The sequence below is a fragment of the Rutidosis leptorrhynchoides genome, chromosome 6 (genome assembly GCF_046630445.1).
Source record: "Rutidosis leptorrhynchoides isolate AG116_Rl617_1_P2 chromosome 6, CSIRO_AGI_Rlap_v1, whole genome shotgun sequence".
Lineage (NCBI taxonomy): Eukaryota > Viridiplantae > Streptophyta > Magnoliopsida > Asterales > Asteraceae > Rutidosis > Rutidosis leptorrhynchoides.
Genome location: NC_092338.1, coordinates 159,278,541 through 159,285,260, shown reverse-complemented (window position 1 = coordinate 159,285,260; position 6,720 = coordinate 159,278,541). Strand labels below are relative to the sequence as shown.

Here is a 6,720-nt window from a genome sequence, read left to right as displayed (position 1 = left end):
GATATAGATATTTTGTATGTATTTAAATTGTTTATTAGGTTATTTTTGGGGCGAATTAGGGTTTTGTTTACCTGCTTAGTTGATTTTGTTTACCTGTGTATAGATACAGATTTTGTGATGCGATATGTTCTAAGCTTTGATACTAAAAGGATCATGTCATTTTAGACAGATAACCTATCCTTTAACCCCTTTTTATTTATTTCATTGAATTTCCTTTAAAGGATCGTTTAGTACAGTAGTTGTTTAACGTTGAAGTTTTATATTAACATTGAACGCGAGTATGGAGGTCGACGACCTATTCCAATTATACACAGATGGACCCTAATTCATGGACTCGTCTCTCTACCACCAATTCTTCTTCACGGCATTTTTTATTGTACTTCTTGGGTGTGTAAAAGTTTGGATTTTTAATTGTGCTAATTGGGTTAGATTATGATTAGTGTATAACTGTATATGTACTCGTATACTTACGTAAACATGCTGTTCTTTAAGTCACTACGTTTCTTGATAATTTGTAGTAGAAAGTTTATGACTTTATGTGCCCAGTGCCCACTTGAATTTTTGGATCATTTTGATGGCTGTTGATGTAGTTTTGAATCTCACATTCATGTTCTTAGCAGATGCGTTTCATTTTGTCGAAGAGACTGATGGTGATGAGCCGAGACGTGAGTAGTTGTGCCCATTTTGTGCAGAGGATTTTGACATTATGGGTCTTTGTTGTCATATCGATGACGAGCATACGGTTCAAGCAAAGAATGAGGTATTGTTTTTGACTTTTTCCTTATCACATCACTTAATAAACGTCTCATTTCATTTGTGCAAATGTTAGAAAAGGGTAACATAAGAGCGTGAAAAGTTCGATATTGGGAATGAATAGGACTCTTTATTCAATTCAATTAAATATAATAATAGTATTAGATGTTCAATGTCTTACAATAATAGAATTGGATGAACAGTTATTTATGAAAAGGTAACATCTTTATGTCAAGTACTTAAGTTTTAATGTTGAAAAATTAACCCTTACATTTACATTCACAAATTTGAACATCAAGTTCTTAATTGTGCAATAATTCTTGGTTTGCTAACTATCTTATGTGCACTGGCCATTAGATTATCTTTGTTTAGTAAAATATTGTGCTACTGTATTTGGATTTTCTTTCTAATAACAAGTATCTGACGATGAATCAAGACGTAACATTTTCAAGGATTATAAATATTTTATGCGCAAGTGTAGGTATGGCTAATATGTGCAAAACGGGTTGGAACCAGTTTGGTCAGTCCTATGACCATGCAGCATGGAAGTCTTCTAAAGATATCCTTTTTAATTCAGTTAGGTTCTCTTTATTTTGGCTGTTATATCATTTTATTTTGTTGGTCCATTTTACGGTTCTCATCGATGTTATGATGTCTTTTCTTCTTTGGATTATTGCTATTTCTTGACTAAATATATCACGTTCAACGTAAGAGGAGATTTCGAAGAGGTGGGTCAAACTCAACTCTTTCTATATTAAAGAAAGAGTTACGAAAAGGAAACTTACATTCTCTGTTAGGAGGTTCGTCGTTTTCGATTCCGTCATCTGTCAACACAGAGCCCGACCCGTTATTATCTTCTTTCATTTATAATGTTGCTGATGAACACTTAGAAGATCAACACTTTCATCTGCAACAGCAATGTCAGTAGTAGAAAAACAAGGTAAACTTATGTTGATATGAAATACAAATATATTAGGTGCTAAGGTGGATTAGGTGTTTACAGGTCTAAATGGGTTCAGATTGAAATGGGTCACTTTTTTAGTAGAACTTGTAACAACCGAGGCCATTTTTTGTTAGTCTTTAAATTATATAATAATGAATCAATGCAAATAATACTACTGCAACTTTCAATTTTAATCTTAATCTCTGAATACATAATTTAGGAGGTTATAAACATTAAAATAAATGACATTGGGATACTTTTTACACGTTTAACTAATTTTAGTGAATATCTTTCTAAAAAGGCGATAGCCGATTGGAGGCGTCCAGGGTCTGAAGGACCGGGTGTTAGGCGCTCTTTTTTAAACCATTGTGATGGCGTGTGTATTTGTAGAGGGTAGTTATTAGGGATTTCTTTATATTTTCATATTTGGTTGTTCTGATGTAGATGAATGGAGTAAATGCACATATTATTTCAAATACAGTGAATGTTGATTACTTTTCAACCAGTGCTTTGCCCAGCTCAAAACTTTCCTTGATATGAAAGGGGTTCAAATTGCTTTATAATCTCTTCAGCTGCTTTACAAATTTAGTTAAAATTATTTCATTCCCAAACCATTATGAATCCTTATTTATTTTTTAACATGCTGTTATAGGTGAAATTATAAATTTTTATGTTTAGATCCTCTTCAGTTACATACTATGAACAAATGTATATAACTGATGGTTTGTTTCAGTCAAATTTGTGAAATACATGTAATCAAGATTAGGTTTTTTTGCTATTGTTGGTTGTGATTATTTTTTTTACAGCATCTGGTGTCGTGGTACCAGGTACCTTCTTTTTTTGCTTTCGATTTATCTGCTTTTTGTTTGCTATTGTTGGCAATCGTTGTTTTTTTTTTTCAGAGTATTGCTTTTAGACATTTTACGAATTTGTAATCGCTGATTTAGTGTACGCATATTGAATTTGTTTTTGAGAATATGATAAGGATCTATCCTGAGCCATTCCTTATAAGGATCGAACTGCATAATACTTTCACAATCGTTATCTTTAAACAATAGCAATCAATAATTCATAACCGCATAGCGCGTACCCCTCAATCTTGTTCTCGTCAATCAGTTCCCCATTTTTAATATTAATAAGAAATATGCAACGTGTAAGTTAACATAAATAATTTAAAGTAATATACTAATATATTAATATAAGTGTGAGTTAGTTTTGATCAATTAAAACAAAAACATAATTATCATGTGAGTGCATGTGGGGATGATGAGGTGTAAAAGTCAAGGTGGTAGGAAATATGTCTCTTCTTTTCCAATTTAACATGCATATGTATACAAAATTGAGTGATTGATGTTTGATGCAAGAATCACAAAGGTGTAATAATAGAGATGGTCGATTATATGCCCCTGTCAAAAAATTAAATAGCACAACACAATTCTTTTAGTGTTTAGAATCTAGTTAAGCTAGACGACCATTTCTGCTCCAATTTTTTCTAATAAAAACAATATAGTTTTCTTTCTTCAGAGGCTCACAGCCACATGCCCAACTCTATGCCTCTGGTAATAACACACACAAAAAACTAATGAAAATACAATTGTCTTTATTTGTTCTTTAATCTTGAGTTTTTATTATGTATTGTGTCTTGATTCTTGAAGAATGAAGATGAGTAGATGATGCATGGCCACAACAAAAGAAAAAATCTAGTGAATACTTTGTTTGAGGTTTAGAGCATCCACGAGTTTAGAGGCATTTAGATGCCCAACACGTAGAATCAAGAATCAATTGTTTTTCGATGCCCAACCTTAGTTGTTTTAAATCCATTTATTAATATTTTTTTTTAAATCCATCTATGTATTATGGGCTTTTTTCCAATTTTGTATAAAGGGTATATGTGAGCTAAAACTATGGATCAAAATGAGTTTAGTAGAGATGAAATTGGACTTATAAATTGTTGCCCCTTATATTTTGTTGCTCGGTGCGGTCGCCCCACCCCGCACGTCCTCATGCCCGACCCTGATCACCGATAGAAGAACATTTGCATATGATATGAAACTCTTAATTCTGTCGATTCCAAGGTTGTAAAAGTCGCGAGTCGGGGACGCATCAGTCGAGACCTAAAAAGGACGCGTCGACCGAGTCGGAGACGCATCGGTCGTTGACCAACGTTGACTTTATTAATAATTTCTTAAATATATATTTATATATGTATAAAATAGTTAATTCTGTATTGATCAAACCAAAATCGACTAATGTAAATAGATTTCGGGTTTGAGTGCTTCATTTGGAAAAAAGAGTAAGTCGAATGTTTTAACTCAATAATTGTGCAAACCCCGATTTGGAATCTGGATTCCAAGGGCGTAAAACAATCAATTGAATTAACCTTATTTGATCGGAATCGAATAAGTTAATATCTTAGAGTGAAGATTAGCTCCGACGATGATCAGAGTACTGATCGAAATTGAGTTAACGACTGGAGTAATGCTATCGTAATTAACTTGAGCAGAGTAACATTAATGCTTCCAGTGTTGTTTTGTAAATGATCTTGTTCACGTATTTATAGATGTTGGGAGGGAATGATGACGTGGCATATGTCCCTTTCATGGTTGTAACAATTGCCAATCCCGAGGGGTGACGTGTGATGTGTGCGAGGTGGGGTACGAAATACTATATATTTTTAATACGAAATACGTTACAAATTACACAAGTTTTAATTATTTATTTACAGATGGAATATACCTAAACCTTGCTACAACACTATAGGCAGTGTACCTAATCGTAGAGTAGTATAGTTTTTAGTAAGTCCGGTTCGTTCCACAGGGAGACGACTTATTTTACACTATATTTTTAAACAATTATATTTGTACAAAATATATTATATATAGTAATAATATATAAAAGGGGGTTTACCGTTTAATGACCGGTTTGTCGATTTTATATTTTAAGCCACAATTAAAACCTAATGCAAAATATAAATGACGATAATTAAAGTAGCGAAAATTAAAATGCGATAAGAAATAAAATAAAGGAATTATACTTAATTAAACTTCCGTAATCATGATGTTTGACGTTTTAATTTATTACACTGGGTTAATTGTCCTTTGTCCTGAATTATTCGATAAGTCCATCTGGTTTTGTTCATAATAGTCCATCGGTCATAATTATAAAGTGCAAGGGTCTTCGCCAAATTAACCTTATACCCAAAGTCAAATATTCCAACTAACTGGGGATTCGAACTGTAACAAGGTCTTAATACTTTGTTTAATGAATACACCAGGTTATCGACTGTGTGTAATCCAAGGTTTTAATACTTTGTTAACAATTACACCAATTACCCTTAAATGTAATCCACCCTTGTTTTAATGAGTCCGGTGACTATTAATTCATCCCCGTGTCCGGTCAAATGAACAATAATTCGTATTTATAAATATCCCGCTCATCGTATCCGATCGAGCGTATGTGGTTATATATAACTACGTCAAATTGTAAATCTCTATATTAATCAAATATAAAGTCCATTAATAACCCATAGTCCCATTTCCACAAGTGTCGTTCTTTTGTCCAAACCCCAATTATGGTCCAAAGCCCAATAACCCCGTCTTTAATATTTAGTCCAACATCATGATTACTTCGGCTTAAATAAGCATAATAATAACTTAAGTACGAGACATTAATTTAAAAAGGATGTTGGTCCCTTGATAACAACAGGAGTATTGTAGAGGGGGGGGGGGTGAATACAATTTCTTTTCAATTAACTAAACAGTTAAACTCGATTAGTATTCAAGCATGCAAATAAATAGAGTCACATGTAATTTTCAACAGTTATTCTTTATTGATTGAATCACAACTATCCTTGGCGGAATGATAGTTGGTTGATACAGATTACCTAGATTATAGCTAAGAGGTAAACTAACAGCTATTACACGTTTTGACTCTATAAAATAAACCCACACCACTAGTTGTAACAATAGTGGATACAACAATTTATAGTAGTCCTATTAACCGTGTAATGGTTCTATTGTCCACTGGTACATAGGATGTCTGTACTTGTGGAGACAACTATATCAGAGAGCATGCTCTCTTCTTTCCTCTTTGGAAGCTATTTGAAGGAACACCCCAATTCGATTTGGCACCACTATTTGATTAAACAAATAGAATGTTGTGTTCCCTAGGTGATGACAAAGTATAACCCATGTCTGCACATGCGTTAACCTTCTGCATTTCCACGTGGTCTTGTAAGGTCACTTGTCAGCCGTCGACGCGTGTCCTTTTCTGTTCAACTTTGTCTTTGACTTCTGTTGAACAGTACCATTGATGTAGACCACTCGGGAAACGACTATGCTTATAATGGAGCATAGCTGTCTTGTGTAGTGAGCTGCATTCCAGCTGTGCTGGTTCTTCATTGCTGAGCCACTTCATGTTCTTGATTTGCTGAGTACACATCCTGTGCTGATTGAAGAACACTGTCTACCTTGTGCTGGTAGACTGAGCAGCAAACTAAACACTCGACACAGCTATATCTGCTGTCTATACATGAACAAACTTGTGCTGACTGCACATAACACTTTAGTGCAAATAAATTACAGTTTTGTCATAATTAAATCCTTAATTATTTTGGGGACTCAACAATCTCACCCCTATTTGATGATGACAAAACCTATGACATGTAGAGAAAACACTAAAGTCAGCACGGAGGGATCAAAAAAAATAGGCAGTAAATTTGTCCCTTTTTAAGTTTGTTTGGGATCTTTTGCTGAGTTATCCATATCTTATAATTTGATATGATTTTGAAGATAAACTCATTTCACTTTCATTGCAACACAATATGTACAGTAATTACAACAACAGCAGAATGAAAAGTGAATTAAACAAAAGCTACAATTTGAGCACATAGGAGACTATCTATCTTTATCTTTTTTCTCGTTCTTCTTCAGATAGCTCCTCTTTTTTGATTCTCTAGGCTTCAGGGAACAGATAAGGTATATCAGCAGGGTCAAACACAGGGATATTAGGAGGTAGAATGATGG

General features: G+C 33.8%; 1 pseudogene; it reads left to right on the top strand.

The window, feature by feature from the left end:
* Positions 1-2,457, top strand: LOC139852461 (protein DEHYDRATION-INDUCED 19 homolog 4-like; annotated as a pseudogene).
* The last annotated feature ends 4,263 nt before the right edge of the window (positions 2,458-6,720 follow it).